Source organism: Cynocephalus volans, chromosome 8 (assembly GCF_027409185.1).
Source record: "Cynocephalus volans isolate mCynVol1 chromosome 8, mCynVol1.pri, whole genome shotgun sequence".
NCBI lineage: Eukaryota > Metazoa > Chordata > Mammalia > Dermoptera > Cynocephalidae > Cynocephalus > Cynocephalus volans.
The window spans coordinates 28,376,511-28,398,377 of record NC_084467.1 but is presented as its reverse complement, the minus strand read 5'-3'; the positions used below and the strand labels follow the sequence as shown (position 1 = coordinate 28,398,377).

General features: G+C 38.8%; 1 protein-coding gene across 2 annotated transcripts in view; it reads left to right on the top strand.

Moving 5' to 3' along the window:
- The window catches only part of KIAA0319L (KIAA0319 like), an 85,642-nt gene that overhangs the window by 7,468 nt on the left and 56,307 nt on the right, over positions 1-21,867 (top strand). The window lies entirely within an intron of this gene.

The following is a 21,867-nucleotide window of genomic DNA, read 5'->3' as shown; positions in this document are numbered from 1 at the left end:
TCCCCTGCTTCTGGGAAGGAGATTATACAGTTAATAAGTATTTTGAGTACAGAGAAAAAGTATTCAATTCAGAACCATTTTTTGAGAACTTGCAGGGAGTCTGGTCCTACGTAGGCACTAGGGTAATAAAAATGAGTACAACAAAATGCCTGCCCTGGAAGAACTTTCAGTTTGATGGGGGGAATAGATGTATACATCCTATGATGTGGTAAGTAAAAAGGTAGAGGAATGCCGTGCGTGGGGTGCTCCTGGAACTAGAGAAGCCTTTAGCTTAGAGCTGAAGGGGGAGATCCAAAGATTTCTTTCTATAGAGGCTGATGCCTGAACAGAGTTTTGAAGGTTGAATTTGAAGGATTCAAAGAATATTCCCAGGCAGTGGGACTGCAAGAGCAAAGGCACAAAAGTATGAAACAGCCTGGTATATAGAAGAAACTCTATAAGCAGTTTAGCACTGATAGGGTATAAAGAGCAAAGCTAAAATGGCAGCTCCTGAAGAGGTAGGTGGTAGCCAGGTTACAAAGGATCTTGTATGCCATGCTAAGAAGCTTCGATTATAAAGCCACCAGTGCCCCTCCTGTGATAACCCATTTATCCATTAGCCCGTTACTCCTTGAATGGATTAATCCATTCATGAGGGCGTAGTTTTCATGATCCAGTCACCTCCCAAAGGCCCTACTTCTCAACACTACCACATTGCAGATCAAGCTTCCAGGTGAACTTTGAAGTGGACGGACATTCAGACCATAGCACCAATATATATTTATTTATACATTATAACAAGTAACATGGTACTAATATCTTATATATATGAATTGCCAAAAACAAAATTTTAGAGGGATCAACTAAAGAACATATACGAAGAGTTTTAATATTTACAGTTGTTAATGGTAGGATAGCGAGTGTGGTAGCAGCTGCTCTGTAATGGCTGGGAGCAGAAGTCTACTGTGATCACTTGTTTATGGTCTGTCTGCTCCATGAAACTGTGTTACTCACAGTTAATCCCTAGCATTTAGCACATAGTAGGCAGCAATAAAAGTTTGCTGGATGACCCTAAGATAATGTTGGAAATCACTGTCTTGGAATATACATGTAAGGGAGAATTATTCTTTCCTGCTCTGTTTTTCAATCTTGGTCCCTTAAGTGGGTACTTCACTTCCCAGAAGGGAACAGTATTTAGAAGGTAACTTTCACTCTTTTCTCCGCCTTTCCTCTAAATCACTCTGTGAGTGTCAAAGTGATTTTTCCAGTTGATGGAAAAGAATTCTATTGTGTGGAAAGGTCAGTCTGCAGGATTTGCATGTATTCTGTCCCTGCCATGCTCTGGCTGGTCTGTCCATGCCTGGACAGCCTGCATTTGTACAATCAGGTAAATTTAATTCAGTATAGGAAAGTATAGGAAAGGCTGTTTGTGATTATACATCTCAGCTGTGTTCTCCAGTCACCCTTATCACTGATTATAACGATGATATTTTGATCTCTATCTCTCCCTAACTGCCATGTTTTATATTTTAATTATTCCCACACTTTGGATGGGAGAGATTAATTATCACCATCATCCCCCAAAGAGACTACAAATGGGACAAAGACAGTTCCTGCCTTAGCAAGATGTCTCTTCCCCACTAGTTGCCATTCTCTTTTTGTTCTCATACCTGCTTGCATTCATGAACCCAGGTAAGTGTCCCTGGCAGACTGGAGGCACCTATGGGCCCTTTCTCAATTTCTTCCTTTGTCCTTACTGTTTGGTTGTACTCTGAGGGCTGTAGCCTCTGTTGTAGCAATCAGACCAAGTGGTGTTTTTTTCCTTAAGAAAATGATATTTTTTGGACATGCATTGGTTTTATCTTCAGGGGAAAAGCTTTTTCAGGAGACTTTTTAGGTGGCATTCTATCCCTGCTCTTCTTATATCTGTTGGGCACCTAATTTGAGGTAGATGACTAATGGAATATATCTTACAGCAATGAGCCTTCAGCAGGAACTTTCTTCTGCCAAACTGTCCTATATTCTTAACTACACTGCATTACAGGAAGATAATAAATTATTAATCCTAAATCTGTCTCCTCAGATTGTAGGATAACGACTTGAGTACATGGCAGCTGGGGGAAGGTAAAGTTTTCTGGCCGTTAACACAAATCATGCAGGCTTTTTGATTCTAAAATTCAGGTAGCATTGAGCAAGTCTATGGTATCTTGTTATATCACGATTTAATTGACATGAGAAAGACTGATCGAAATCCCCTGAGGTTAGCCTTTCTCCCAATGAAATGAAATAATTCTCATTAGTTTAAACACTCTTCAGTAAAAGATAATTATCTTCTTTTTCTTTATCTTGAAAAATGTAATTTTGTGGGTTCTTTTTGCCCTTTAGAAAAACTATGCAGGCTGGCCAGTTAGCTTAGTTGGTTAGAGCACAGTGCTGATAACACCAAGGTCCAGGGTTTGATCCCTGTTGTGGCAGCTGCCAAAAAAAAAAAAGAAAAGAAAAAAAGAAAAACTATTCAAACATAAACTTACTTCCTAACTTCTGTGACAAACTAAAGAGGGATGAGAAAATGGCATAATTGAACAACAAATCCAACTCAATTTAAAAGCTGTCTTAAATTGACTCTCCTCAGGAATTCCTCAAGGGAGGAAATAATAAGACAGCAGAGGAGTTTATAAAAACAAAATAACAATTACAGAGCCAAAGCATAGCCTTTTGGCTCATTTTGGAGATTTTATAAAAATCTCAATAATTGGAACAGCTTCTAATTCAATGCATTGTGTGGAATTGGCAAGAACATGGTCAAAAACTGTGTGTGCTTAGTGTTTGGACATCTGTTGTCCAGTGAACAGTATTGAAGAGGTTGGGTTCAAATGGATAACTCTTGGTTTTAGGGTCTGCCTTTTGAACTTTTGTTCTGATCCTTAATCCAAGAGCTTTCATACAAAAGGTCAGCCTATGTGGTTAAGACCCTATAGCCACTTTTGATTCCAGACAGTACTGGATACGTTTGAGAGAGAAGTTATAAGAATTGGTTTTGACCACCTGACTGTTCATCATTTGAGCAAGAGTTAGGAGACAAAGTGGCCAAGAGCATGGAGCATCGGGCAAGCCTGACTCTGAGTTCTGATTTTATTAAGTACTGGAGGATGTTACTGAAGCCCACCTTTCATCAGGTTGTTCATCTATAAAATGGTAATGATAATACCCCTCATAGGATTGTTGTGAGAATTAAATAAAATATTCATGCAAAGTGCTGAGCCTACTCCTAGGTACATAACTAAAATTCAGCAAATGTTAGCCGTGGTTATTATACTATGATAACATAATGTCCAGGTTGGTTAAATTCTTGTCTAACCCCAGGATGACCCAGCGGACACCAGGTTTGAGTTCTCTGCTAGCTTCTTAAACCTCTGTCCAGTGATATCTCAGTCCCCACATTAGTAAGTATAATTTAGGCAGCCAGCCTATTGTCAGGGAAAGTAGGCCTCCATTCATATAGCTTTATAGGCTTGAGGTTGATTGAAGCCCAGGACAGAATGAACTGAATGATGCGTTTTCCATGATCTGTAACATGTCACTAAAGAGCATGAGGGGCCACTTGTTTCCTCCTCCAGCTATGGAAAATTTTCCTCTGGAAGAGGACTCTGTTGTGCTGCCATGACACCACCTCGCCCTCTGCCCTAGTTCACTTCCTCCAACACTGATGATGTGCCCACACTTTGCAAAGCCTTGTGTCAAGCCAGGTTGGCTGTGTCTTTTGATCAGGTCGGTATTTTGATTGGGGCTGATTGAGTGGCACTTTTGGATTCTGTGTCAGAATAGCATGCAGAGTTATTCTCTTCCTTCCTTCAGTACATATTTATTGGATACCTACTATCCTAGGCATTAGAAATACAGTGGTGAGCAAGACAGATATGGTCTCTGCCCCCATGGAGCTTACCATCTATTGATACCTTTTCCATTCTTGGGGAACAGAAATTCTCTTTGAGAGGGATGATGTTACTGGTATCAAGATTTCCTCCAAAGAGTCTGAGGCCTCCCTAGGGTTCCAAGGCATCAGGTTTGTTACTCAGGACTGCAGTTGAAACAATTCCAATGCATAGCATCAGGCAGGCACCAAATTATATAAATCCTGAACGTCCCTGGTCAGCCACAAAAGGAAACTGTGAAATACTCTAAGATAAGAAGGTATTATGAACATCCCTGAGTGGTGAGTTAACCATCACAGATGCTGTCCAGGGAGAAACAGAAGCAGAGAGAAATGGTGGCCACGGCCTATCCGGAACTCTACCCATTGTAGATTCTGCCTCTAAAGATGGGTACCCAGTGTATCTCTCCCCAGCTCCCCTTTTTAAACTCGCTCAGCAGATGACAGGATTTTTAGGAATGCTCTCTTTCTTCCAACTGGCTTAACATTATGCTTTGATTCTAATCCAGCAGCACATTTGAGTTTGAAATAAATGTGTGCTCATGAATTCTCTCTCTTTTAGGTAATAAGGGGAATGACTAATATTACCAGACCTGGGAGATGGAGGGGTTTAATTTGATTTAGTTTCACTTCTGTAGCCTTAGTATCAAATTCAGGTTTACAGTTTTAAGAGGATTGCTATCATGCCTGTTAAGAAATGGCTCCTCTGTTTTTTATTTTTATTTTTTGATACAGTTCTGTGTTTGTTGTCCTTAACTGAGGGCAACCTGAGTCAGCTGGAGGCTTATGGAAGTGGGCTGGCTAGAGTGAAGGAGTCATAATCAGAATAAATGAAGCAACTGAAGAGCCATATTCCATTTCAAAAAGCTGAGTAATCTGCATCCTGCTGGGTCAGTCTGTGGCATCTGGCCTGAAGCAAAACAGCCCTGTGTGCAGAAGCAGTGCCAAGCTCTCTTCTACCTGTGCATTCTCCTTCACCAGCTTCTAACTGCCTGGTTTTCAAAATTGCTCTCAGCTGTGCTCCCCAGGGTATGCTTATAAGCTGCACTCTAACATTTCTCACAGTGCACTTTTCAAGTAATGGGGCACATTTTCATATTACCCCTTCTGTGAAAGGTTAAAGGGAGGGCTTGGCCTGTACGCTCACGTAAGCAGACCTCAAGCAGAGTTATTTGCCCAGGACGGTCAAGGCATAAACAAAAGTTTTCTGGCCTATCCCTGGAAACTTTCTCTGACAAGCATGTCCTCCTTTCTTTTCCTGAGCTGTTTTGATTGAGCTGTTTCGCCTCCACTCTTTCATATTTCATGTGGGGGTTGCTGCCTTGGCAGCATGGCTGCCTCTGTCAGTGGGGAGGAAATGGTAAAGAGTGGAGGCCCTTTGTGTGTGATGCATTTCTAGGGGTTTTCCTGTGTGCCTGTGGGGTGTGTGTGTGTGTGTGTTGAGAGAGACACTGAGGTACATTTGGGTGTTCTTATTACCTTGCCTAGAATTAATGTCTCTTTTGAAGCAGAAGAGAAATGTTGCCGTTTTACAGATGAGGATAAGGAAAGGCTAGTTTCTCCGAGGTTTAGAGAGTCCATACTAGGTAATTTGGTAGTCAGGACTGTTGACCAATTGCCCAAATTTTTATTTCTGTCAGTAGAATGTGTGAATTACAATCTACTTGAAAATGGAGGTGTATAAGAGCCAGCCCGTGGCTCACTTGGGAGAGTGTGGTGCTGATAACACCAAGGCTGTGGGTTCGGATCCCTGTATAGGGATGGCTGGTTAGCTCACTTGGGAGAGCGTGGTGCTGACAACACCAAGTCAAGGGTTAAGATCCCCCTACCAGTCATCTTCAAAAAAAAAAAAAAAAGAAAAAAGAAAAAAATGGAAGTGTAAGAGAAAGATACATGTAAATACATGTCATAAAAATGAAGTCTATTAAAGGCCACATCTCAGTAGATAAACCAACTAATACCAAATTATCTGAATGTCAGTGCCGCATTACGGTGATGAATTATGTTATACTTTTCTAGTATTTGTGATTCCTTTTTCTTTATATGTGTTGTCTAGCATTCAGTGCCTTGAAATATGTTAACTTCACTTTTAATATCTTCTCTAGGATGCTTAATTCAAATTATTAATGATAATTAATATCTAGGTGTTATGTACATACTATAGATACATACATTTCAGGTCAACAGATACTGCACCAGGCTAAATAAAACCCAGTTCCTGTTATCAGCGTTCACACTGTGGAGGCACATGTAGATGTGGAAACATAAAGACACTTGATAAATTTCAAGATGTGCTGTGTGAGCACAAAGAAGGGGGCAGAGAAGAGCTGAAGCCTGTTTTATAGCAGGCTGGTGAGGCATGGGATATTCCAATCCCTTTGTAACTCCTTCTCCCAGATTCACTTGAAGTGGTTTTTAACCTGCAGAGCTCTTTTCTCTTTGTTATCTCAGAGGGAGGGATAGAGGAAAGAGGACGTCCAGCTCTGTAAAGTCTAGAGAATAAGAGCTCTTAAGAAAATTATTTCTGTACAGATACAGATTGGCTTTGATTTCATTTAAATAAACTGACTCTCAAAAAATTCTAAGAATACTAATTACTTACACAGTTTTGCTTTCATTTACACACAGATGAGAAAGCATCTGTAGCTCTGCATTTTATTTGCTATAAGCAAAAAGTGGTTTGAGATATTTAAGTATCTGAAGCTTGGTTGTATTGAGTCCTCACATGTCCCAGTTCAGCCCACTGCAGGTTTTTTTTTTAATTTAAAAAAAATTTTTATGACACTTACATAATGCTCCAAAAAGAGAGACTTTCAATGGATAAATTGACATAAACTTTCCCTCTATTAACTATATCTGCTGAAATAATACTTCATGGCTGGCTATATCATTTCTTCCCAAGCTTACTGCTATTTTATTTAATTTACATATCTCTGCTGTTGCTCTCTAAATGACCTTCTCTTTAGAAACAACAAAACAAGCCAACAAAAAGAAAAAAAGAAAGAAAGAAAGAAAGAAAAAAGAACCTTTCCAAAAAACAAAACAGTGCTGTGATTCAAAGTTCTTTGTGTGGGTTTCCAAAGGAGGCTGATATGATTGTGGTAAATGCAAATAATCTATCAGCCTGTAATAACTGCAGTCAGAGACGGCAATCAACTGCAGGTTCTTAACAATAACATCTACAAGTGGGCTATACAAGAAATTGCTAGATTCATGACATCATATCTAGGTGCTTTTCTTTTTAGAAAAAAATTTCTTTCTTTTTAGAACCACTTTTATGTATAGGCCAAAGTTTATCTGTTACCCGTTGATACCTGTGCTTTTTGAAGTACAAAGACAGTATTTCATAGAGAGGTGTGGGCTCCATCACACTGTGTCTTGGAGGCGTGCTCTCCTTACTGACAGCATTCTCCAGTCTTTTAGTCATAGGTGGTGGGAGAAAAAGTGAAGCAGGAGATTCTGAGTACATCATATGCAGCAATGTAACCCCATAGTTACAGTTTTGTTTTCTTTTTTTAAAGTGCATGGTTTAATCATTTGCTTTAATTCTGCCTTTAAGTATTATAAAGCCCTTGATGACTGGATCATTTCTGAACAGGTGACTTTATGGTAGGAGAGCTATTTTCAGCTACACCAGTGATTTGATTAATACTTGGTTGTAAAAAATGGCTTTGGGCTAAACCTTGCCAGATGGGTCTTTTGAAATATGATAACAACTATACTTACTTAATGCAAACTTTTGATATATTTATAAGTATCAGATAGAAGCAAAAGGTACTAGAATTGTGATAGAGTGGTTTCTGTGTTTTCACCTAGTGACCAGAACTTTGAGGTGTTTTCTCTTTTCCTTCTCATCATTACTCAGGAGAGGGAAGGTGAATGGATCTACATGTCACCAGTGATGGATGGCTATTTGCCTAGGTAAACTGGGAATCTGTTCTCCACTGATGCTTTGTTCAGAAATTTCCATGGTGAAAGCCTGTCTTGTCTTTGAGTGAAGTGGAGTGGTCTGAAATAGATAGCTCAGGGAACTGAAATTTGGTTGTTCCCTTCATGAGGAAAGATTGCTTTGTGTTTTGAAAGGATCTTCTAGTTCAGGGTTTAGGCAGGTGAGGCTGTTTCCTAGCTGGTTCACTTATCTCTTCTTCATCCAGTCAGCTTTTCTTTTTCTTTTTCTCTCTTTGCACATCTCTCACCATACTTCTCATTCAGTGCTCTCCCTAGTTTAATTTGAAAAGTTCTTTCTAATTTCTTAGTGAACTGGGAACTTTGCTTTTCTCTCCTGCCTCATCCTTGTTTCAGCCATGGAAATTAATTAACATTAAGGATCCGATTCAAATGACTAATTCCATATTGGAGCTGACATCTTTTGCTCAATTTTGTTAGTTTAAAAAAAAATAACAGGAGTGAAAGGGAAAAAAATACCATAAATATGTACTAAATATTGGGTGAACTTTTAAAATTAACAAAAAATTCTTTGAATACATACTGTGTGTCAGCCATCTTGCTGGGCCTACAAATACAAAGCTACAACCCCAGCACTTAAAGAGGGCAGAATGTGTGAGGTAGGTAAACAAATATGATCCAGTGAGAGAAACGCTATGATAGAGGTATAAGTAGGATGCACAGCAGAGAGGCATCTTGGGGTAAAGTTTTCATCAGGGAAGTCTTCCTGGAAAAAGTGGTGAGCTAAAATGAAGTATAACAACAACAACAAAAATAATGGCAGCTAATATTTACTGAGATTTTACTTATATGCCAAGCATATGTTAAGTACTTTGCATAGACTATCTCCTTTAATATCTTTAATAACCCTGTTAATTAGGTACTGTTATCATCATTCCTATTTTACACCTGAAGAAACTAAGAAAACTGGACTCAAGGTGACACAGGAAGTGATTGGATTGAGATTCAAATGCAAGCAGCCTTATTTCAGGAGCCAAAGCCTTAACCACAGATTTTTGGGTTGGGAGCCAAAAGATAGAGTGAGGGCGGTTATGAAGTAGGGCTATTGATCTTGATATGGGATTTTCTTTGAAAACAAATTTTAACTCAATTTTCCGAGAGTTTTGTATGAGCATTACCTTGGGGACTGGACGTATTTTTTCATTAAACATAGGTTAAATGAGGGTGATTTTTGTATTTCCTTAGACTTGTAGAGTATAGTTATTCTGCCTTAAGTAGACAGATTAAAATGATCTCCCCCTCCCCTTTGTCCATAAGTATTGCTCTCTTCTAGGGAGATGTTATGTTGTTTTTCTCTTCAGCAGTTTACCACATTGCAGTACCTTTGAGGCTTCTTTAGTGACACTCTTATAGGAGAGGACTTGCTTTTCTGAACATTCTTAACTTGCAGAGTGCTACAAGACTCAGGTTTTGTGGTTGAGTCCTTGGAAGCTTGTTTTCTATCTATTTAGCAGATAATCAAGAGTTAATGTGAACAGTAGCTGAGATAATATCTGTTGGGCAGCTAGTTCCATGGGGAGTCTGTCTTTGATCAGAACGGTCTTTGGGAAAAATGGAGACACTGCAGTCAAGGGAAAGGAGTCAGAATATGGACAGAAAGCCTATTAATTCTTGTTTAGAAGTTAGTTTAATTTCAGCACATCACCTACACCATAACATTTAACAAACTGTGCTCTTAACAAAGCTAGGCACACAGCAAAGGCAATGAATAGTAATTATTTTCAAAGGACTGCTTTGTAAGGCAACTGCCACCTTTCAGTCTAACCTGTTTGCAGTTGAAAAAAGTGTTGGCCCTTTTGAAAATGAGGAGAGAGGTAATGGTTATTACCCTGGCTTTTTCCAAACTTCATAATACCTGATTGTGCCCTTCATAGGATTTAGTTACCTCCTGTGCCTTGCTTTCTGAATATGCTAAGCCTCACAGGGGAGAACTGTTGTGGAGAGTAACCATTTTTATATTTGTTTATTAGTGGGTGTGCAGGTGACAGACATGCTGACAGTCGAAAGAAAGGTGGAGAGTGCCCCCTAAGGTGGTTTGTTTTTGAATGGTTCCTGTAAGTTGTTTTGGGGATTGATAATGTGCCTGCTTATCACATTGTCATATGGCAGCCATCTTGGCCGAGACCCACTGCTTCTGAAAGAATGCATACTTGTGATGATAGCTGCAGGAAGACAGATGGTGTAGAACCATAGTTCAATCACTATCAACATCAGCAAATTTAAGGCTTCTGCCTTTTTGCTTGATAATAGTTCATTACAGGTATAATTATCAAAGGAAAGCTTTGAATGAATTCTTGATCATATTATAAAATTGTGAGATTTTAAGAAAAGAATTTCAGCTTCAATGAATGTTAAAGTTAAGTGCAAATGTTGCTTATAAAATACCCTAACATGTACAGTCATCCCACTGTATCTGCAGGTACCAGATCAACCAACTCCTAATCAGCCATTTAACCAACCCAAGATTCAACCAACTGCCGATCGAAAATATTCAGAGGGAAAAAAAAAGGATGGTTGCTCAGTATTGAATATGTACAGACTTTTTTTCTTGTCATTATTCCCTAAGCAATACAGTCTAATTATTTATATAGCATTTACATTGTATTAGGTATTATAAGTAGTCAACAGATTATTTAAATTATACTGGAGGATGTGCAGATACTACACCATTTTATATAAGGGACTTGAGCATCGTGGATTTCAGTATCTGCAGGGGTCCTGGGACCAAAATTCCCCTGGGTACCAAGGGATGACTGTGTTGTTTTTTGCAGAGAAACTCCCACCCAAGAGAAGAATTTATCAACTGCTCTTTTTTTTTTTTTTTTTTTTTTTTTAAATAATACTTGGGTCATTCTCTTTACTCTCATTTCTCTGCTCTCTACCACCATTGGGATACAATCTGATGAATTTGGTTAGAGTGTAACTTTCTGGCCACGTCAGTATGGCTTCTGAGATAGCAGGCATTCTGTCTCTGCTACCTGTTTGACAGCCAATGCGGTTGTTAGCTAGTACAGTTGTCAGTTAGTGCAGTTTCTAAGTTTGCTCAAGAAGTCAAGCTTGTTACCTGAGATTTACAAATGCCAGAGGCAACAGCACTGTCTCTAAATATTTCCAGAGTTGTTCACAGCTTTCCAAAAGTATTTAATGAATTTCCTTCTGGCAATAATTCATATATTCTATAGACTTTTCCACTGTGTTTGGAATTATGAAACCTGGTCTAGATTTTGTGCCAGATTTATTAGAATTCTGTCTTTTGAGAAATAGTGATGTAAGTGGGCATTGCTGTTCCATAGTCTCCTGTTTGGGGGATCCTATAGCTAATACATATGGAAGCCCTGTCTTCTCTGCTTTGCCATGGTTTTAGAAAGAAAGGGATTGGCTTTGCCCCACTGTTCTCACCCTGGTTAAGTTTTCTGCATGTGCCTACAAACAGTGAGTTCCAGACTTTCCTAAAGGGTTTTCAGTCTAAAGTTCTACCAACTGTAAGCCCATTTTCGTAAGGATTTAATATTGCTTTTGTTTGGGCCCTGGGAACAGAGCCAGGCTATGGCAGCGTGGGCAGAGAGAGGAACTGATCTAAAATTGGAGTTTATTTTCATCTTACCTTTTATTCAACTTACTTCTATAATCCAATATTGATTCTACCAATGCTTTCCTACTTCCTCCTCTCATGAACTCTTTTTCCCAAGAGTAGCAACAATGAAAACGGTGAAAATTGAATTTTGGAGAGGTTAAATTATTCTTTAAAGGTTAAATTTCCAGTAGATGGTGGACCCAGAGCTGAAACTCGAATCCAATGTCTTTTAACTGTTCAAGATGGCTAGCTATCTTTTAATCATATTAGGGAATGAACTATGACCCAGTTAATGGATGAAAAAGAACTATTTTTCTTTTCATATTTTTATTACTGGGCACATAATAGAGCAACACTAAATAATATTTAATAAAATAAATAATCAAAGTCCACTAACTAAACATGTGAATTTTGAGATTAGAATACCTCTTCCCCTTGTTGGGAGGGAACCATTGGGATTAATTTTCTTAGCAGCACTGTAGCCAGCTAACCTCCCCCAGGCCTCACATTTCTTTTATTCCTAGTCACTGTCAAAGACATAAGTGCATCTGTCCTCTCCCAAGCTCTATTCCCTTGAGAAAAGACAAAGGATCCATTTGTCAGAAAAGACTCATATGAATCAGAGATCTTACCCGTTACTAAGCTTTAGTAATAATTTTAATAATACAGCAATCAAGAAGTACAGCAAAGTAGGAAGAGTCTGGAACATTGTGTATGACTCCCCACGTTCTTCCTTTTTTCACTGAACATGTTCACTCTGGCCCAGAGTAATGGGATTAGGTCTCTAACAGAGGCTTCCAGGTCACTTCACAAAGCATGGATGGTGTTTGTGTTATGAAACATTTCCCCTTTATACCCAGATAGTTGTAAAGCTTATGTGACATTCTTCAGGGAGCCATGGAAGCAAAGGAAGGCCTTTGTAGGACAACCCAGTCTTATAGCTTTGTCCCCCTGCTTTCCTCTCTTCCTCTTTCAAAGGTCTGGATCTTACCAAAGCTGCTAGCAGCAATCAGGGAATAGAACTTTTTGTCATCTCCCCTTTGACCTTGTAATCTCCATAAGTCCCTTTGACCATTCCTTTGAGTCTAAAATCTGTTTCCTCCAGATTCCATTGTTAAGATATTCCCCATGATTTGCCTCAAAGCTTTTGCTATTTTTTACCAAGGATGAATAGGCAGCCATCCTGTCATCAGCTACTCATATTTTTTCATCCTCTTCTTTTTCTTGCTGTAAGGTGCCTTAACCATGATGATCTGTGAGTCTGGTTTGACATTCCTGTATAACTTTGTGCTTTTTGACTCACTTGCACTTACCATTTCTCCCTTCCCAACTTTAATTAAACTGTGACAAGAACATATTAATAAACCCTATCTGAACTCAAATTTGTTAGTTAAGACATTAGATAGAAAGGTCTGATATTGGTTTTGTCTTGGAGAAAAACACTGTTTTCCCTCTAGCCTGCAGGCAATGGCTATTCATTTTCCCATATCCCATGTACCTCTGAGTTAAGGTTGATTTCCTTATCACTCCTCACTGTCACTTCTTGAATATTACTTCTCCACTTTCATGTAAAAACTTCTGCTCTTTGAGGTTTATAGCACTTTCTACCCCTTACCATTACTCATCTGTCAACCAAGTCATTCATCCCCCTCATTTATTATGGCATATGGGCCTCATCTCCTTTCAAGGTCCTGTCATTAACCTGGATGTCTTCAATATGATCCACTCGATACCTGGCCATCTAGTTTCCTGACAGTTCATTTGTTTATTCATTCTTTCAATACTTTATTCATGCATATGCACACATGTATTTACTTATTCATTTATTTAAAAAGATTTTTTGAGCACCTGCAGTGTAACATACCAAGTCCTATGCTCAAATTGGAGATACAGTAGTGAAAGGAAAAATAAACAAACCAACCAGGCATGGTCCTGGAGCTTACAGTGCAATAGGGGGAAAAGACAGTGAGCAAGGGAAGGCTTCTCTGAGGAAATGATGGTTGAGTTGACACCTCATATGAGGAGTCACCTAGGTGGAGAAGGGAGTCATGGTAGAGGGGGCAGCATGTGCAAAGGCCCATTGAGGGGTGGGAGAATGGTCCATTTAAGGAATGGAAGAAGGTTGGTGGGTTGGACCATAGATACATGAGGAGGGAGACTGTGATAAAAGGTGGGACCAGAAAGGTATGCAGGGTCTAGACCATGCAATATCTTTTTAGGTTATGTTAAGGATTTTGATCATCATTCTTAGAGCCCTGAGAAGCCATTGAAATTTTTGTTTGTTTAAATTTTTAAACTTTATTTTTCAAAAAATAATACATGTACATTGTACAAATTTAAAAGGCATAAAGGGGTATTTAGTGAACAAACAAACCTCCTACTTTAAGTCTTTCATCCACCTAGTTTCCTTTCCTAAAGGCACCTATGCCAATTTCTTGAATATTCTTCCAAAAATAGCCTATGCGTATATATACATATGCACTATATTCTTTTCCTTCCAATACAAATTGTAGCATACTATATATACTATTCTACACCTTTCTTTTTCCACGTAATGTATCCTGGATATCATTTCATATCAGAACTATATAGAGTGGCCTTATTCATCCTAGCAGCTGCATGGATCATCCATAATTTATTTAATCAGTTCTCAATTGATGGATTGTTTCCACTATTTTTCGGTTTCAAGTAATATACAGTGAATATTTTTGATATCATGTCACATAGTGCTAGTATATCTATTCAATAAATTCCAAGTCTAGCTACCTTTATTTTATAAAGGCTGAATTTCTTTTCTACAGAGCACTTATAGTAGTTTGCAGTCTTCTATGTTTATTAATGTGTTTGTTTAATCTCTGGCTCTCCATCTAAATTATAAGCTCCATCAAAGTAATGCCTTCCATGAAACAGGTGTTTAGTGATATTTGTTGAATGGATAAATGAATAAGGAGATAAGGATAATAGCTAGGTGGGAAGTAAGGATCTGAATTTTGAAAAGAGTGGCTATTTGAAGTGGCTACTGTGGGAAATGAAGTAAATGAAGGTAGGTACACACAGGATGACCAGGAAGCCCAATGCTGGTGAGAATGGAGACCATTTATCTACAGTGGGATCGATCTGTGTGGTTGGGGGATTTTTTTCCAGTTGTTCTCAGGATGGTTAGACTCATCCATGATTGCCATTTTCCTAGGCAGCAAGGGTAAAGGAGTTAAGAATATCAGACTGGAGAGGTTGAAGTGATGGACTATAGACTCTGAGCTGGATAATGAGGGATATGAAGACGAATCCTAAACATCTCTTCTCCTTTCCTGAATAATTTCATCCATGCTCATAGTTTTAGTTATCCTGTGGGAGAAGAGAGCAAAATTCTTTTCAAAAATGGAAAGAAGGCCAGTATGGCTTGAACACATAGACTGAGGTCTGAAGAGTGACAAGAGATGAGTCTGGAGAGAGAGGTAGGATCATGTCACACAGAACTTTGAAAGCAACTGCCTGAGGTTCAGGAGGGTCACCCAAGGTCCACACAATCAAAGTATACTGTTTGGATGGTTTTTAACAGACAGATAAAGAACTAGCACATTTTGTATTGTCACTGAAAGGCAACAGAGAAGCAGTCTGAGCTGGAAATATGAATCTACATTTGAAAGCTGTGGAAGTGCAAGTAGTTATTGAAGCCGTGGCAGAGGAAATTGTATAGGGAATCAACTATATTTCACCATACGGAATCACTTGTATTTATTTATTTATTTATTTATTTTTTAAGATGACTGGTAAGGGGATCTTAATCCTTGACTTGGTGTTGTCAGCACCACGCTCTCCCAAGTGAGCTAACTGGCCATCTCTATATAGGGATCCAAACTCGTGGCCTTGGTGTTATCAGCACCACACTCTCAGCCCTTAGAATCACTTTTAATTCTTTCCATGTTCTTTCTAAGCCTCTGGGCCTTCATTTGAGCATCTAGTTTCCACCTCCCTACCTTCTTTGCTTTATTTCCTTCTCATCCCTTAGGTTCCAGTCTAGGTGTCACTTCCTCAGAGAATTTGACCCTGACTCCCCTCACCTGATTAGGTTGGCTCTTCCATGTGCCCTAAATGGACCTTCTGTTTTTCATGTTACAGTGTTTATCATGCTAAATTGAAGTTAAATATTTTTTCTTTCTTCTTCTTTAGACTCTGAGGTCTGATCTGTCCTGTTCATTTTTTTTATCCTTAGCACCTATTGTACTTTCTAACAAATAAAGGTGCTATTTGGATTCTTATGTGCTTGTTTCCTTCTCTTGCCCATTATGGACATTTTGGCAGTTAACCAGACCATGTATGTACTTTCATATTTAGCTTTTTACTCTTAGCATTACATTGTAAACAATTTTCCATCTTGCCGTGTGGTCATTTTAATGACCTTTTTATTTATTTTTTTGTGACTGGCATGTACAAGGATTCAAACCTTTGACCTTGGTGTTATCAGCTTCATGCTCTCCCTAATGACCTTCTAAACATGTGTGATAACCATCAACTTTATATGCCATAATTTACTTAACCATTCCCCTGGGAAGGACTAGTATCATAGAATATACAAAGTAGAATGGCCTGCCTTGCTAATGAATTCTCAGTTGCAGAAGGTAATTAAAAAGGCTGAAAAATACTTGGGAGTTGTGTTGGAGAAGATTTTAGCTCCAGATGGGAATTAAACTAAATGTCTTTTAAAAATCCTCTTCCGTCCCTGAAATTTGGTAATTCTGTGTTTTGTGGCCTTTGTAAGTGAATGTGAACCTCTTGTATGTTTCAGAGTAAATAAATTTCAAAAGGTTAAAGCCATCACTTTCACAAATATAAAGTGAGTGTGTGTCAGAGATTCATTTAACTCATGAATGAGGGAATCAGCAGATGGTAAAGCTGCTCTTGAGGAACATAGATTTATGTGGTCAGTCAGGAAAAGAATGATGAAATAAGTTTGTAAGTTACATACGAAGCATTAATGTCTTACAGGACAATAAAACCAAAATCTTTGAGTTTATCTTTTATGCTGGACAGAAATAATTTGTATTTCTAAGAAAATCAAAATCATTAGCAGCTTATCAATCTTCTTTTAGTTAACATCTAAATTTAGGCTCTACTCAAAAGCAAATAGTAAGTCAAACAAAAGTACATTCTCCTAGACTAGAGATTGGCCAACTTTTTCTTAAAGGGCTACATAATAAATATTTTAGGCTTTGTGTGCCTTAAGGTCTCTGTTGCAACTTGGCTGTGGTAGAACCAAAGACAGTACATAAATGAGTGTGACTCTGTTGCAATAAAACTTTATTTACAAAAACAGTCAGTGGCTTGACTGGCTAGTTAGCTTATTTGGTTAGAGCACAGCCTTATAAACACCAGCTCTCAAATTTGGATCCCCGTACTGGCCACCATAAAAAAACAAAACAATAGCCCACAGAGGCTACTGGGCCATAATTTGCAGCCCTGGTTTATTGAGTCTGTAGTAAATCCCTTCTTTCATCCTGGATGTTGGTAATGTATGACTGTTCCCTTTTTTTTCTGTGATCAGTCTGACTAGAGCTTTATCAGTTTTATTGATCCTGCAAACAACCAGATTTTTGTTTCATTGATTTTCTCTGTTGCTTTTTGCTTCTTTGTTTTCTGTTTCATTGATTACTCTTATCTTTATTATTTCCTTTCTCTACTTATTTTGGGGTTTAATTTACTTTTCTTTTTCAAGCTTTTATGGTGGAAGCATTGTTTATTGACTTTTTTTTCTGTTAAAATTTGGCCTTTATTTTTTCAGAGATTTTTGAATGCATATAATATACGTTTACAAACAAAAATAGCTTCATATAAAAATATATAAATAGGGCCGGCCCGTGGCTCACTCGGGAGAGTGCGGTGCTGATAGCACCGAGGCCCCGGGTTCGGATCCCATATACGGATGGCCGGTTCGCTCACTGGCTGAGCGTGGTGCTGACAACACCAAGTCAAGGGTTAAGATCCCCTTACCGGTCATCTTTAAAAAAAAAAAAAAAAAAAAATATATATATATATATATATATATATATATAAATAGACCATAATATATAGATTTTTGGCAACTTTCTTTTTTAACTGAACAAGGTATTGTGGGGATATTTCTATGGCTGTATACAAGTACACAAGAACTCATAGAATTCTACTTCATTCTTTTTCAATTACTCCATGGTATTCTATAGTAACTATTTCCATATTGACGGAGATTTAGGTTCTTCAAATATTTCACTAGTACAAACCATAATACAATGAACATCCTCACAAGTGAGAAGGTTTCCAGGATAGATGTGCACAGAATACTCGTGTTAAATGTGTTATTTATTGAATATCTCCTCTTTTTTTTTTTTTTGGACTGGTAAGGGGATCGCAACCCTCGGCTTGGTGTTGTCCACACTTCGCTTAGCCAGTGAGTGCACTGGCCATCCCTATATAGGATCCGAACCCGTGGCTTCGGCGCTACCAGCGCCGCACTCACCTGAGTGAGCCATGGGTCTGGCCCGAATATCTCCTCTGATGGTCAGAAGGAATAAACTACTTTTGCGTGATTTACCACACTAGCTACATTTGATAACTCTTTCTTTGTTATGAATTGTCTTGTTTAAGGGCCAAACTTTGGGAGAAAGCCTTCCCACATTCATTACATTCATTAGGTCTGGATTCTCTGATGCTCAACAAGGTCGGAGCTGTGCCTGAAGACTTTCCATTTCTTACAGTGATAGCATTTTTCTCTAGCATAAACTCTCTGATGTCCAGTAAGGGTTGAACTCTTTGTAAAGGCTTTTTCCCACAGTCATTACACTGATAGGGTTTATTTCCACTATAAGTTTTCTGATGTCCAGCAAAGGAAGAAAGATTTTCCACATTTACTACAGTGATCGGGTTTATCTCCTCTATGCATTCTTTTTTTTTTTTCTTTTTTTTTTTTAAAAGATGACCGGTAAGGGGATCTTAACCCTTGACTTGGTGTGGTCAGCACCACACTCAGCCAGTGAGCGAACCGGCCATCCATATATGGGATCCGAACCCGGGGCCTTGGTGTTATCAGCACCGCACTCTCCCGAGTGAGCCACGGGCCGGCCCTCTCTATGCATTCTTTGATGACTAATTAGAGTTGAGCTCTTCCTAAAGGCTTTTCCACATTTATTACCCTGATGCGGTTTTTCACCAGGATGGACTTTCTGATGTTCCAATACAGTTGAGTTATCTCCAAAAGCTTTCCCTCATTCCTTACATGTAATCACTTTCTCTCCACTGTGTATTCTCTATTGATGAGTAAGGACTGCCTTCTGAACAAAGGCTTTCCCACAGTCATTGCATTTGTAGAGTTTCTAACTCATGAATTCTCTGATGACTTGAAAGGATAGAGTTCTTTCTGAAAGCTTTTTCACATTCATTGTATGTACAGGTTTCTCTCTAGACTGAATTCTCTGATGATTAATCAATGTTGAGTGCTTCTCGAAGAATTTCCCACATTTATGAAGGTGCTTGCCTATGTGAATTTTATGATTTAAAGGGATGAAAGTGGGAGCCTACTCATAAAGGCTATCCCATATTCTTTTACATTATGAGGTTTCTCATCAGTGTGCTTTCTCTGGTGGGTAATAAAAGAGGAATTATATTTGAAGACTTTCCCACATTCCTTGCATTTATTGTGGTGCTTCTGTGTGGAGCTTCTGCTCTCTCAATCCAGGCCCCTTTCCATCATGATACTTTTTGTTTGCTCTTCTAGAACAGATCCTTAAGAAGTATTTTGCCTCAGGGCTGACATCTTTGTTTTGAACCACTACTCCTGGACTGCATAGGTATCTGATGGAACTTCTCATACCTCCATCCAGGGCTCTGCTCATTGCTCTAGTTATGGAATTAGTTTTGGTTTGAAAGAAAGAAGCCCACAGACACCAGTTTCCCATAGTTTTCCAGCATCACATCCCTGTATAGGGCCTGTTTAGTGGCACCCAGGTGTCTCCATGCAATCTGGGTAAAGGCCACATCCACATTCCCAAATGTCAGTGATCCCTGGATCTGGGCTCTTGGTAGTTTTGTTGCTACCTTTCTATTGAACTGTTCTCCCAGGCAAGGGCAGAGAATCCTGTGTAAGCCAGTAGTTCTGGAAATTAGAAATCCAAAGTCAAGGTGTTAGCAGGGTTGGTTCCTTCTGAGAGTCTGAGTAGAACCCTTTCTTGCCTCTCCCTAGCTTCTGTTGGTCACTGACAATCCTCTTGCCTTGCAGCTATATCACTTTAATCTCTGTCTCTGTCATCACATGGCATTTTCCCTGTGTCTCTTTAAATAACTGATTTTAGACTTTTCTTCGTTTCTGAAATAAGCATTTAAAATTATGAATGTCCCTCTAAACATTGCTTTAATTACATCTCACAAATTTTGATATATTGTAATTTTCATTTTCATTCAGTTCAAGATATTTTCTAATTTCCCTCATACAGTTTCAACTTACACTTTTGTAAATTAGTATTCAGCCAAAAACTGAAGGGAACCACTAATCAGATTTTTGGAGCTCTTTCTTGGTGTAGCTTCTTCCTTTCTGGTACTTTGTTCAAAAATTCTAGCTATCACAGCTACCCATAACTGTCTCCTCACCTCAGCAAGACCACCCTGTTCTGCTTGCATTCTCTTTGCTCGTGCCATAGTCTGGAGCATGCCTCCAGTGGAAAGCCAGGGTGACTGCAGAGCTCACCTGGTTTGTTTCCTTTTTCTCAGGGATTATAATCCTATGCTGCTTGTTATCCAGTGTCTAAAAACAGTTGCTTCATATATTTTGTCTAGTAGTTTAGTTGCTCATGGTGGGAGGACAAGTCCTATAGCGATTCCTCCAAGGGCAGAAGTGGAAGTCACACTGCATTTTAAAAAATTAAATAAAATAGTGTCTTACAAAAAAATGTGAGCTGTTTTTATCTGTGTTGACCTCTTCGCTATGGTAAATAAGAGAGAATTGTTATGAGAACAATGAGGGAAAGTTGATATAAAGAACTGATAGTAGTTACTGATATAATAATTTATTGATCTCAACAAAGTCTGTATACTCAGATAGCTGTTACCAAAGTTCATACTATTGGTGACTGTATGGGAAGGTGGATAAGGAAATGAAGGGTATTTCTGTAGCTCTTGGTAGCTTCATTTTTTACATAGTTGCTATTTCTTCATCTTTTCTTAAGGAAGTTCTCTTTTCTGTGGCCTTCTGAACTGCCCTGTCTGGTGTTAGGTTGGTGCCAATGTATTTCTCTTTTCTTTTAAAGAACAATGGCAGGCTGACTTCCATAGTGGTCCTGACTCAATAGTCCAGATGCCTGCCTTTATTTCCCTTTTATCTCCCAGTTGATTAGTGTCCACAGTTAGTCTGTTGGACATGTAGTAAGTGTTTCATGGGGGTCAAGTTGGCTTTGGCTGATTATCAGGTTGTTAGTTTAATTAGAGCCCTTTTTCAGTTGTGTGTACATGCAGATATGGTTATCCATCTCTTCAATGCTTTGGTTCTATTGCATGTTTTCTCTTAGTAATATTAATATAGATATTATGTTATCACCCCAGGACTAGGATTGAGCTGAGGAAAGAGAGGTGTCCAGAGCATGAAATTTTAAAAGGCAGTCACTCTCGAGGTTGTGTGCCAATCCTGCACTCATGTGACTCTGAGAGTGCGAACATCCTTAAATTTTGTGCCTAAGGCACCTTCTTGCCTCACCCTGGTTCTATTCCTATATGACTCTGACCACAGCCTGTTATAGACACCTATATAAGTGAGACTTTAGAATGAACTCCCATAGAAACTTTCATTTAGAACATGTTTTGACTTTACTTCATCTAAGAAAACAGAAGTGAGGTAATATTTCAGGAAAATCAATGCCATGCCTGAAATAATTCAGCAGCCCAAAGTTTATCCATAAGCAACATTAGCCAGAATTTTGGACCATGTTATCTAGGTTACATACAGTAGATCCCTGTTGTACGTCTGTTCTTTTTCTTCTTTTCATGACATGGCTTGTCATTAGGAATTTTATTCTTGCAGAATCCTTCTTGTGATTATAATTTTTTTTCTAATCTTGACTACTATTCCGGCTGACACCATGATAGGAAAAACCACCTGACTGTGGCAAATGGATGTACCTGCAACCTGCATAAAGTCAGGAGTACTCAGTTTGTGTTGCTGACAGTTCAGTGGGAGAAATATTCCAGCTTGTTCAGCTACCTGTACTTCTGGTCCCATAGTCCTCACATTGTCCCTGAGAAATGCCTTGGTGAGTAGGAGGTCAAACGCTGGGACTTTTCCCCTCATCCCTACATGTACTTCCAAAAATAGCTGTTTTTTTGGTTATGTTTTGTTTTGTTTTTTTTCTGTTTCATGAACTGGAATTCTGCGTAAAAGATCTGTGTGGCAGGAACTCACTGA